The following is a 13,491-nucleotide window of genomic DNA, read 5'->3' as shown; positions in this document are numbered from 1 at the left end:
TGCTCTAATTGTGCACATTTCCATCAATGTTGCTTATAATATTTGGTTATCTGTAATATTTGGTTAGAGGTTATATAAGAGATGGCCTGCCCGCATGTTTGGTGGACAATGGGTGCATGCGGAGATGGTGTGGACTTCGTCTTCATCGGCGGCAGCCCCTTGGGGTTCGAGGATGACACCCATCAGATCTTGAGGTGGCTGAGGAGTCCAATTCACGATCTGCAGATCTTTGAGCTTTGGGGTCACGTGGTCCCAGATAGAAGTGGGAGCCACAATGCTGGGTTAGCTTCCTTTTCTGTTGTTATTTGGCAGCGATTCGGCATCAAGACGTTGGGTCTCAGTGGGCCGTCGCCTGGTGGATGCAGCAGCGCCACCCAAGGTGGGCGGCAGCCTACTCCGTCGAATCTCGAAGCCTGATGTTTCTGTACTTCAGGGAGGACTTTAGGGTGTCCTTGAACTGCTTACTTTGTCCTCCCCTCGTCCGCTGCCCATTAGAGAGCTGGGAGAAAAGGATCTGGTGGGGAAGGCAGTTCTCAGGTACGCGGAAGCAGTGGCCAGTCCATCAGAGTTGTTTTTTTAGAAGTATTGCTTCAATGCTGGTGGTGTCAGCATGGAGGACACTTGCACTTGATCCCCTGGATTTGATGGAGGCAGTGCTGTTGGAAACGCTCAAGCGCAATGACATGGCACCAATACATAGACAACATACCGGCAAGACTTAAAATCCTAGCATACCATCTTTAAAACTATCACATCTACACAAACACCGAGTCTACACAACATGTAGCTTCAGATAATTTCGGTGCAACAAAAAACAGATGGTTACTCATGACAGCCACATGGTAGACTATGTTGGGACAAACAAAACCTTTCCGTTAACGCTCATCAGAATATTTATTTATACAGCAGGAATCCGATGAGCTATAAACCTCTTTTTCACAGATGTCCAGTCGGGGCAGGTGAGAATAATACAACACAACACAAAAACTTGACAGTGAAAAGTATAGCAAATATATACAAATAATACTAAACTATGTTTTATCCTACCAGGTAAAGCATACTGAGCTATGAGCCTCTCATTCAGCAGCAACCTGGCAACAAATGATAGCTTAATAAACTGGTTTATATTTTGATTTAAAGCTTTCGTGACTGCAGTAATTCATATTCTTAGTTTTTTCGGTAAAGTCACGTTGAAGAGAAACAACAAAATAACAAAATATATATAAAACAATTGTTTTATATATATAGTTTTTTCGGTAAAGTCACGTTGAAGAGAAACAACAAAATAACAAAATATATATATATATATATATATCAACGTGACTTTACCGAAAAAACTAAGAATATAAACTGGTTTATCTTATAGAAATTTATTACAGCAAAATAATCAATAATCTAAACAAATTTCGATTTACAGCTTTCGTGACTGCAATGATTCATCTTCTTTGGTTCTTTCGGTAAAGTCACGTAGAATGAGAATAAAAGAATAATTTGATAAAATAAAATAACACAATAATATTCTCACGACGTTTCGGCCACAACACAAGCGGCCTTCATCAGGTGAAGGGAGCGAGACTGTCTGGTAGAACAGCGCTGTAGTGAGAGCCACGTTCAGATCACGGCTTTTAAGCTGTGCGAGAGGAACAAAGAGCCTTGACGAAGGAATTAGCATAAAATTTAGCATTGAAAAGGCTGAATGATTAGCTTGTGACTGGTCACAGAAATAGCTATGTTAAAAGTTAAAGCATACACATCCGCAGAGGCACCCATTGTTAAAAGGAATTAGCATAGAATTTAGCATTGAAATAGCTAAATTAAGGCATTCGCTTGTAACTGCTACAGAAATAGTTACGTTGAAGTCAGAGCATACACATTCACCGAGGCACTTAGTACAAATCAAAACAGGAGAATTTAGCATTGAAATAACTAGGCGAATTTAGCATTGAAATAACTGGGTGATTTGCTGGTGACTGGTCACAGAAATGACTACACATCTGAGCTATTCACAGTACTATATAGTGAACCAATAAAAATTAAAATATAAATTACCTTCATGTTATCAATAAACTCTATATTCTCCAATCAGCTAAGCTACCAACCATAAGTCGTTATATATCACAATGCTATATGGCGAAAAAATGGGTGGATTCTTACCCTCAAATTTCCGTACCACGGATAGCTACGGGCCCCGTTCAGACGGACGAGTTCGTCCATGGTCGGAACAGAGGAGGGGGAGAGAGACAGCTGCGAAGCCCTAGTATACTCCATGTTGTAAACCATACCATTAACCGTGGTGTGAGAGGTATTAAGAGGCAATGCTGGCGAAAGAGCTGCGGTCTGAAGGTCATCGTAAAATTACAATTAATTAAGAACAGAAATGATTTAACACATCTTTCCAGTGGTTACTAAGCCTGAATCCATCTTCTCGGTTGAAATTGTCTCTGTGCTTGTATATGTGAATGGCCTCATGAACGAATCTCTCATGGTAGCCAGTTGGTTTGCAAAGAACCTCCGTCTTGGAGAAGTCAATGTCATGTGAGCCCACTGAATTGTAACAGTGATCTGCCACGGCCGATTCAACAGCATTAATTGATGAGAACAAACAGTTCTTGTTGAAACCCTCTGCTGCCAGACCACCAAGATTATATGGCCTTCCAAAGATACACAAAGAAGATACACCCCTTCGTCCCATCGTCTCTACTATCAGCTCCCCCACCTACAAACTGGCACGTTTTCTGGCTGATATACTGCGACCTTTCACTGGAAAAACCACCTCTGCGGTACTAAATTCTACTCACCTGGTATCGACAATCAAAGACATTTCCCTGTCCCCAAACGACCTGCTTGTCAGTTTTGATGTGGTGTCCTTGTTCACCAAAGTCCCGGTACCTGACACCATCGCTATCATTGAAGACCTGGTTCATCAAGGACTGCATACTGATGTACCCCCCCTGGTGAGACATTGCTTAACCAACACATACTTCACCTGGAATGGAACTTTCTACAAACAAACTGAGGGCACCCCAATGGGCTCCCCCCTATCTCCGGTTGTAGCCAACGTATTCATGGAAAAATTTGAAACTGACGCCATCCAGACTGCCACTCTACGCCCGACCTTATGGAAGAGGTACGTTGATGACACCTTTGTCATCTGGCCACATGGCCAGCCTGCTCTAGACCAATTCCGCGACCACATCAATTCCATACACCCAGCCATCAGATTTACCATGGAGGTCGAAAAAGATGGCAAACTACCCTTTCTGGATGTCTTAATTAAAAGGAGACATGATGGTTCAATGAGCCACTCTGTCTACAGGAAAGCTACCCATACAGATGCTTACTTGAAACCGGATTCCCACCACCATCCATCCCAGAAGAACTGCCTCATCAAGACTCTATACCATAGAGCCCAATGCATTTCCGACCAGGAACACATTACCAGTGAACTCAAGCACGTACACCAGGCTCTCAGGGCTAATGGCTACTCCGACTACACAATCCGCAAAGCCATCACTCCAGTCATGAAGAAGGATCCTCTTGTGGAGCCACTCAAAACCATCACCTTACCCTACATTGCAGGGGTCACTAAAAAGATCTCCAAAATCCTGAATAAACACAAAATCCAGGTCCGATTCAACACAGTACACAAAATCCGTGATTTAGTTCCATCTGTAAAAGATGCTCTTCCAGACATACAGTACCCGGGCGTTTACAAACTAAAGTGCCTCTGTGGTAGTAGCTACATTGGAGAAACCAAAAGACATATCTCGGACCGCATCCGCGAACATAAAGCAGACTTGAAACACGGTAAGACGAACTCCTCGGCCGTGGCAGATCACTGTTACAATTCAGTGGGCTCACATGACATTGACTTCTCCAAGACGGAGGTTCTTTGCAAACCAACTGGCTACCATGAGAGATTCGTTCATGAGGCCATTCACATATACAAGCACAGAGACAATTTCAACCGAGAAGATGGATTCAGGCTTAGTAACCACTGGAAAGATGTGTTAAATCATTTCTGTTCTTAATTAATTGTAATTTTACAATGACCTTCAGACCGCAGCTCTTTCGCCAGCATTGCCTCTTAATACCTCTCACACCACGGTTAATGGTATGGTTTACAACATGGAGTATACTAGGGCTTCGCAGCTGTCTCTCTCCCCCTCCTCTGTTCCGACCATGGACGAACTCGTCCGTCTGAACGGGGCCCGTAGCTATCCGTGGTACGGAAATTTGAGGGTAAGAATCCACCCATTTTTTCGCCATATAGCATTGTGATATATAACGACTTATGGTTGGTAGCTTAGCTGATTGGAGAATATAGAGTTTATTGATAACATGAAGGTAATTTATATTTTAATTTTTATTGGTTCACTATATAGTACTGTGAATAGCTCAGATGTGTAGTCATTTCTGTGACCAGTCACCAGCAAATCACCCAGTTATTTCAATGCTAAATTCGCCTAGTTATTTCAATGCTAAATTCTCCTGTTTTGATTTGTACTAAGTGCCTCGGTGAATGTGTATGCTCTGACTTCAACGTAACTATTTCTGTAGCAGTTACAAGCGAATGCCTTAATTTAGCTATTTCAATGCTAAATTCTATGCTAATTCCTTTTAACAATGGGTGCCTCTGCGGATGTGTATGCTTTAACTTTTAACATAGCTATTTCTGTGACCAGTCACAAGCTAATCATTCAGCCTTTTCAATGCTAAATTTTATGCTAATTCCTTCGTCAAGGCTCTTTGTTCCTCTCACACAGCTTAAAAGCCGTGATCTGAACGTGGCTCTCTCACTCCAGCGCTGTCCTACCAGACAGTCTCGCTCCCTTCACCTGATGAAGGCCGCTTGTGTTGTGGCCGAAACGTCGTGAGAATATTATTGTGTTATTTTATTTTATCAATTTATTCTTTTATTCTCATTCTACGTGACTTTACCGAAAGAACCAAAGAAAATCTAAACAAATGTTTGTGAAAGTTATCCCATCATATCAGATGTTTATTAATGTCCTTCCTTTTGAGAAACCTAGACCATTATCGCTCACTAGGTGGGTTAGGATTGAAAACTAGCTACAGGCAGTCCCCGGATTATAGGGATGAAACTACAGTAATTAAAGAAAACGGTACGGGAGGCACAACTATTTCCGGCTATGGGATTTTATCTAGATTTGGGGGAAATTGTTGAGTTTCCGACATACGGAAAATTCAGGTTGCGGATCTTCCTCGGGAACCTAACGCTTCCGTAACCCGGGGATTGCCTGTAAGGAGGGAGCATCTGATATCAGTCTAAATCTCTAAGTCTCCAATGTGTCTGCTAAGGTGCGCGTGTGTGTATGCAGTGTGTCTCCGGCTCGTCTTCTTTCTTCCTTGAGTGTCCTTTGTGTAGTCCGAGCACTTCGGAGCTCTCTGTGTGTTCTTGATGCCACCCAGTTTGAAGACTGAGAGTCCTCGATGTCCACTGGGATGGCATTCTACTCTGGTGACCTACACATAGCACACATCATCACCATCACAATTATTCCACTGGCCAACAGGACACCACAGAAAACTGCCTGTCATTGAAACTACCTAGAGAAATGAATTGCACCGAAAATGGCTGATAACTCACGTGGTAACCACCTTCAAAATATAATTGTGGGCCGAGTAAGAGTGCGTACAACACTGTCAGACAACACTGTTTGACTTAGGGTAAATTCTCCAGTTTGAGGTTTTATGGTTTGTGAAAATACATCATGAGTACAACTTACCTCATATAGAAGAGGATGTAGGCCTGGTCTTGAAGAACCTCTGACTTGGCGACTGGCTCCACGTCAGCATCGTCCATTCTGAACCAGCTGCCATTGCTGACCTGAAGGAAAAAATACATGTACACTTAATTACGATCATTACCCAATTGCACCTGACTCATTTAAAAGCCAGCCATAGTGACAGATCATGAAAGTGGAATATTATATGGAAGTTAACACGTGTACTCATATGCTTCGTGTGTGTGTATGTATTATCATAGTGGGAAACAGTAGCGTAGCGGTTAGCACATTGCACTACGAACCCGGCAACCAGAGGTCGATTCCCGCTTACGACGTAACACCAGTGACGATTATCTCAACTGGTCCTGGGCCTCGTTCCCTCGGTCCACTCAGCCTCAAATGAACACATGGTGCAATATGTAAAAATTACCACTCAGGGGACAAAGGCGGCCGGGTGTAGTGCTGGCCACCCACCCCCGCGTGTGTCATTCTGGCTTTGACAGGTGCTCATGAACAGCACTTGCCCCAACAGTCGGGTAAGGCTATATGGGGGATATTTGTTTTTTTGTTTATCATGCAGAACATCACCTTGTTGTACGAGTAGTAGTGGCCGCTATTGGTGGTGGTCCCGTGGTGCACAATCACCGAGTAGAGTGAATAAAGTTGCGACTCTTGCACAACCTGACTAGACATGAACGGCCGTATGTCGAGTTTTTCAGGGAAGAGGAACTCCTACAAGGGATGAGGGAGGAGACAGTGATGGGCCAAGCATTAAAAGAGAGGAAAATAGGGAGCTGGCTAAGCAGGGGCAGAAGAAGGGAGCAAATTAACGTATTGGCGGTACACTGGTGCACCGTATATATAAAAAACTAAAATCACATTTTTCACGATGATATATTTTCCAGCGATTCCCAACCCATTTCAGGAAATTTTGTGGGGCTGCGTCAAAATAATTTATCGTGATCTCAAAGCAGTCGGCAGATGAGTGTCGGTTCACATTTTGATGTTCTACTGTTTTATGAGGACCGGTGTGTCATGCTGCACCGGTGTACCGCCAATACGTCCAAATGACAAAAAACGTTGAATACAAAATATATCTGAATATCAGTTTGCATTCTGTGCAGGAAGTAAAATTCACCCTGTCGATTTTGTGCCCAAACTCATCGTATCGCTTAATGGTGACGATAAGCACATTGGGCACCACGTGCAGGCTCACTCTCTTTGTTGATTTCCCCACGCGTGAGCACCTGTTTGCCAGACAATAGCAACGTTAGTTTACGGACGAGGTGCGTGTTTCATCACACACTGTATAAATGGGGATATACACGAACGTTTAAAGGTGCACGATGGAAGATTGCATACTCACATTCCACATCTGTATTCTGAAAGATTCTCGGTCTTTGTGAATTCATACAAAGCCTTCACCAGATCCAGGGATTTCTGTCAAAAGCCAAGAAAGCACAATCATGGAAAATTATTACTTTGAATAGAAATTCAGAAAATAATGAGCTAAGTGGCTCTCTGCAGTCAACTGGTTGTGGTACATAAATATAATGAATGACAAAAAAATCGACATCAGGCTGCAGCCTTCCCAATTCTTACGTTGATATTAAGAGAGATGTCAAGGCAAGAGTCCAACGTGTCTGAGATGCTGAAGCACTGCGTGCACTCAACTGTGAAAACACATAATATGAAAACATACAATATTACTGCTGCACATTGCATAATCATCAAAAGTATTCACACGTTAACTGCCTAATATCATGAAAATGTTCAAATACCACCAACCCAGATGCGACTATAATTGTTATTTAAAAACATATTTGGTGAAAGCAGCAATGGCTACTAAATACATTTATTGTTGATACTGTGTTGGCAGTGGTGCCCTAACATAAATCACAGGTACTCAACACATTCGTCAATAGCACTGCCTTACAAGGAAAAATATGCAATTGGTGACATTTTAAGGAGTGATCTTTATTCATAGCACAGAAGCCAGAAACATAGGGTGGGCTACGAGTTGGATACTGCACTGTACACCACGTGGCCTGATGAGAAATTACATTTGGCGTACAGAAACCTTTGATAAACTCTTGCGTAATAAGCATGTGAAATCTATTTCCGTATTCGGCATCTTTTCTCACTTGTGTAGTCAATGATGATCGGGATGGTCTGCTAAAATTGTCACATGAATGATGACATAAACTAATTTGTATTCAATGTTAAAGTTTAAAATGTTGCTGGCAGATTGCATGTTGGGTAGCCTCGTCGCAGCGTGGTCAAAGAAATAAGCATTAGCACAATCCAGTTAATGATGTTCGTATATTGTATTATATTTTTATTATTTTATAGTTTCCCTTCTACGTGGTGACTTTACCGAAAGAACCAAGAATATGAATCCCTGCAGTCACGAAAGCTTTAAATCAAAAGATGTTCGTATAGTTGATGCAACCCCTTTTAACCTAGAGAACTCCACAGGAATGGGAGTAGAGTGAATGATATAACTTGTAAACAATGAAAGAGAAACGGGAAAGGGAATGCATATTTTGTGCATGTGTGCTTATGTCCTTGTGTACGTGTTTTTTTTTACATCTACAGAGAATATAAGGTTGCATGCGAGAGCTTGCATAGCCCAGTATGGATTGTGAAATTGGGTGAAATCACTACTTAAAGGGTGAATGTTTCCAGAAGGGGCACAGGTACCTACCTCTCGATTTCAGGTACCCCCTGAAGATCTGGTGGATCAATGTTGGGGTCTCCATGTCAATATTCAGCCTGGAAAAACACGCAATGAAACACACAGACAGCTACTCCAGAGGCAATGTCTTTACGAGATGAACACTCGGGAGAGTTACATGTTTTTCCCTACTAGTATTAACTCGCTGAAGTGGCAATGTCTTAACTACCTCGCCAGCTATACAGGTCATGGGTTTGATCCCAATGCTGACGCCTGTAAATTTGCAGTTTGCATTCTCTCCCTGTGGTTGCGTGTATTTTTTTTTTATACGAGCCCACCGATTTTTCCCTCCATATTTAGAAACATGCATTTAGTGTATTTGTTAAATAATAATTAAAATAAAGTGAATGCAAATATGAATAATAAAATATACAATTAAAAAAACAAAAAAAACACTAATGTAGACTGGTTCTTAATCGGAGTGAGCGTACTGCCAGTCTATAATGTAGACTGTAGCCTGGTTTTTAAGCTTGGTGAGCGTATTGGCAGTCAATAATGTAGACTGTAGCCTGGTTATCCTGAGAACATATTTTTTTCTGAACAATCCAGGCATCCATGTGCTGGTATTGTGCAACTATTTATGGAGTTTGCTGGGGCATGCAGTACTTACTGGCTTTGGTTGAAGAGGCAGGATTGGTGCAGCGTATCTATCACGTAACTCAGAAAGACATGCGCATCTTCCTGCCTGCCAAAACACAGGTCCTCGCCGATGTCTGTGTGGAAATGGACAGAGGTCACAGATGATGTGGTCACACAGTTGCTGGCACAGTATATAGCTTATAAAGTCCCTCATCAACTAAGTTGGAAGATTTGTGGGTTAATCACAGAACTGGGTATGGCTGGCAGTGTTTAGAACGAGCATCAAGAGAGTAATGCAGGACCGGAAGAACATCCGATGCATTGGAGTTGTAAAATCAGTGCTGACCAAAACGAGTAATTTTCTGTTCGATATTGTATACAAAAACTGATTCAAACTGCCCTTTCAGGAGATCTTGAGATGACCGATGTTTCAACGTCAAAGACACTTGGGAATTGTGCTGGAACTTACTTTTGAAATTGAGAACTATGTCGATGGGATCGATGGCCATGCCCCGATTCATGAAGGTGTTGAAGACGTGTTTCTCCAACAGACACATCATGCAAAACTCAGTCTGTTTGCCTGTGAAGAGGGGCAGGGGTGACACACAGTGAAAATACAAACCAATCGCACAAATTGCCCAGCCGTGCACAGCCAGGTAATCTACACAACACTCGATTGTAGCTCGTCTCGAATGCAAAATATCTTGGGAGAACTCACAGGTCCATGAGTGATCGCTGTAAAGCAAAAAGTTTGCCAGCGGCGCCGTGTACGTGAGGCCCTGCAGGATGGCATTCACGAAACACGTATTCCCGAGGTTGTTGAGCCCAGCACCCTCATGTAGATCCTCCTGCCACTTGAGAACTAAGTTGTCTGTTGCAGGTGTTGTGAATTCTAAAGATGGAATGCTGTCCTCATCTGCACACATGACATGATGGAAACACATCATTAACGTTCACAGCACTTTTATTATAACTCACAGCACTACTGAAGGGAATGGTTTACAAATTGGGTGTCTTAGCCTGTACCCATGCTGGCATTTTTTGTGGTGCTGTTAGGTAGACACAATCCTCTTCACCAGCTGGCGAGATGCAAATGTATTAAATGTTTTTGAAGTGTTCAGCACTAGTAATCAGAATTGCCTGAAGAGCATCTTCAGCCTGTAAGTTTTACATCGACAGCAATGGCTAGACAACCACAGCAGCGTGACGAGATATCAAAGTGTACGTATGTGTGCACGTTGAACTTCTTTCACACCGTGCGTCGCCATCCATACTAATCGGAGGGACAGGGTCACGCCAGCAAACACTTACCTCCCGCATTAGGTTTGTGCAGCCCAGTCGTGCTGGACTCGGTCACGAAAGACACGGCGGATGGAACGGTGCTGTGTTGGATCTCCAGCCCCTTGTCATCTGCTGCTGACACCGCCGGGGGTGATGTGGATGCCTCATCCTTGACGACGATGCTGGAGATGGTGTCCGCTTCTGCCTGTTGAATACTCTTGGCCTCCTGCTACGGCAGCAGTAAAAGCAGCCTTAAGTCACAGACACGCATCGCCACTACACTGCAGCATTGCTCAAACTGCTAAGTGCGGATTCTTATTTCGAACAACATGGCAAGCCAATCTAATAATGGAGACTCTGCTTTTAGATACCAGGATCTATCTTTGTTTCCAAAGAAGTTGGACAAAAACATACTCTGTCTAAATTCTCCTTAGTGATATTCTGAAGACGTTACGTTAAAAAGATGCATGTGATATCACTTGAGCGCAAATACAGACCCATATGGACACACATTCCCATACGGGTATACATCCCTTCATACGCCCTCCCCATTCTTGCAGTGCGTGAAATTGGAAATCATGCATATTTTAAATACTCAAATGGCTTAATGTGCTATTCATGCAACGGTTAGCAATCTGGTGTTATCGTACGGAATTTGGTGCCACAATTTCCTGGCATGTCAGTAGAAATACATCCTTCCCACCTTTATTCACCCAGCAGTATAAATAGGGACACCACAGGTAGTCGATGGACAAGCCATGTGTGTTGTGGGGTCAGGTGTGGGTGCTCCCACATTTTCCAAGATGTTTGGTGGGTGTAGAAGGTGAGTTTCCTCTCGTGCAAACCCAACCGCGAGCAATCGTATGATCAAACAATTTCAAGGCTGCACCTTTACGTGTGGACTGGTCTTATTTGCAAGTTTTGCAACGTAAACTTTAATTTTTTACCTTAATTTTATCAATACTGATCTATACTACAGGTTTTCTTCTTGTTAGATCGTGTAAATATATAAATGTTTCGTTAAACCGGCCACAATCCGACACAGCCAATTTGTAAGGTTTACCACTTAAACAGATCGTGCCAATTCGTTACGAGTACAGCACACCGGTGTGTTGGAGAGCCAAGCCACAACATTTACAATCCGAGTACGACGTTTCGCCGGTAATCTAACCCAAAAGAAAAAAAAGAAAGGACAAAACGGTATTATGGATGATTTTGGTCACGAAAGCATACGTGATAATTGAATTTTGCCTAATCACCTACTGTGATTTATCCTCCCTCTTTGCTGCTCCTACAGCCTCCCTTACCTTAGTCAGATGATCTGCATTGCTTTCTTCAGATGATGATGTCTCCTCACCGTCCTTCCCCGCACCTCCGAGCAACACGTTTGCCTAGGTACGGTGCAAAAGAAGTTCAACATGCATCACGACTTTAAACTGGTGTTGCAGCTTTCAAAAGACTCGAAAGGGGGCTGCCGTTTTTTTCCTCACTTTCTGACTCAAACTGTTGAAGCTTTCAACAACGTGAGCCTGAAATTTTGATTTAAAGCTATCGTGACTGCAGTAACGATAAACTGCCAAATCGTTGCGCGTGGCGCCAACGGGGTTTTAAAGAAATAAATAAATGGATAAAATTCACCGTTTTTAAATAAATTCATGCAAACCAACACACCTGAAGACGACCGTTTGTGTTATGGTCGAAACGTGATAATTTTTATTGCTTTATATATTTTATTATTTTGTTGTTTCCCTTCAACGTGACTTTACCGAAAGAACTAAGACCGTGAGCCTGCTTCATGTCGGCTTTAGCGTCATACTCTGTGGGAAGATTATCACTTGGCTCAGCGTAGTTTTTAGATAGTTAGTACGACTTTTAAATTAATGTAGTGCTTCAGGCGTACCCTGTCCATATATATAGGTAAACCAAATGAACCTCTGAATTGATATTTTTCGTTCTCCAAATAACAAAGAAATTGTTATTGAATGTTTCTAGTTATTAGCAGACTCTGTTAGATGTACCCAGTCACCCGCTGTGATTTATCCTCCCTCTTTGTTGCTCCTACAGCCTCCCTTACCTTAGTCAGATGATCTGCATTGCTTTCATCAGATGATGATGTCTCCTCACCGTCCTTCCCCGCATCTCCGATCAGCACGTTTGCCTAGGTACGGTGCGAAAGATGTTCAACATGCATCACGACTTTAAACTGGTGTTGCAGCTTTCAAAAGACTCGAAAGAGGACTGCATCTTTTTTAATCTGATTCAACGAATCTGACTTCTGTCCATCAGATGATGATGATGTCTCCTCACTTTCAGTCTCAAACTGTTGTTGAGGCTTTCAACAACGTGAGCCTGCTTTATGTCGGCTTTAGCGTCACACTCTGTTGTAGTGCTTCAGGCGTACCCTGTCCATATATAGGTAAACCAAATGAACCTCTTAACTGCAATGTTTCGTTCTCCAAATAAAAACGAATTATTGAATGTTTCTAGTTATTAGCACAGACTCTGTTAGATGTGCCCAGTCACCCGCTGTGAGTCATCTCCCTCTCTGCAGCAGATCTTACTGCCCTTACCTTAGTCAGATCATTTTCCTTGTGTCCAACGATTGATGCCTCCTGACTCGTTGACGTTAAACTGGTGTTGCAGCTCTGAAAAACGCTCTCACTGGAACGGCTGCTCACCAGACTCGAAAGAGGGCTGCCCTTGCGAACCGTAGCAGGACTGCCCAGCGAGGTCCCAGCATAGGTGTCCTCATCATCAGAACTGCTTCGGCAACAGCAGCATAGCTTTTTGAAAAACTTTCTGAATAATTTATTTACACCTTTCTTCATGGTGGCCATGCCACCAATGTGCCAGAGCACCGAAACTTTCCAAAAATTTTTATCACGAGAACGCCAGAGGGCAAGTGAAGACACCTCTGCTTCCCAAGAAATCCGAAGAGCCTGTAGGATGTGACGTCACACGCCGGACTGCAGTGACGTTACAATACGACACCTTATGAGGAGTGTCACTTGACGTCACGCGCCGGACTGCAGTGACGTTTCAATAAGACACCTTATGACAAGTGTCACATGACGTCACAGACTCCCGACTACACCGACGCCACACAACTGCATTTTTAATCTTAGTTCTTTCGGTAAAGTCACG

The 13,491-nt window shown here is 42.9% G+C and overlaps 1 long non-coding RNA gene across 2 annotated transcripts; it reads right to left on the bottom strand.

The window, feature by feature from the left end:
• Positions 1 to 10,319: 10,319 nt before the first annotated feature.
• LOC142923230 (uncharacterized) lies at positions 10,320 to 13,137 on the bottom strand. Of its 2 annotated transcripts, none has more exons than XR_012940618.1 (4): positions 12,918 to 13,137; positions 12,422 to 12,505; positions 11,655 to 11,738; positions 10,320 to 10,576 (listed from the first exon to the last, which is right to left on the bottom strand). It is a non-coding gene; the product is annotated as an uncharacterized LOC142923230 (long non-coding RNA). The 2 variants fall into 2 exon arrangements; XR_012940619.1 differs by having other exon boundaries at positions 10,320 to 10,573.
• Positions 13,138 to 13,491: the final 354 nt, after the last annotated feature.

This window comes from Petromyzon marinus, unplaced genomic scaffold, assembly GCF_048934315.1.
Source record: "Petromyzon marinus isolate PM22_M1 ecotype Great Lakes invasive population unplaced genomic scaffold, UKy_Petmar_22M1.pri1.0 PM_Scaffold_346, whole genome shotgun sequence".
In the NCBI taxonomy this organism is placed as follows: Eukaryota; Metazoa; Chordata; class Hyperoartia; order Petromyzontiformes; family Petromyzontidae; genus Petromyzon; species Petromyzon marinus.
This window is presented reverse-complemented; position numbering and strand designations above follow the sequence as displayed.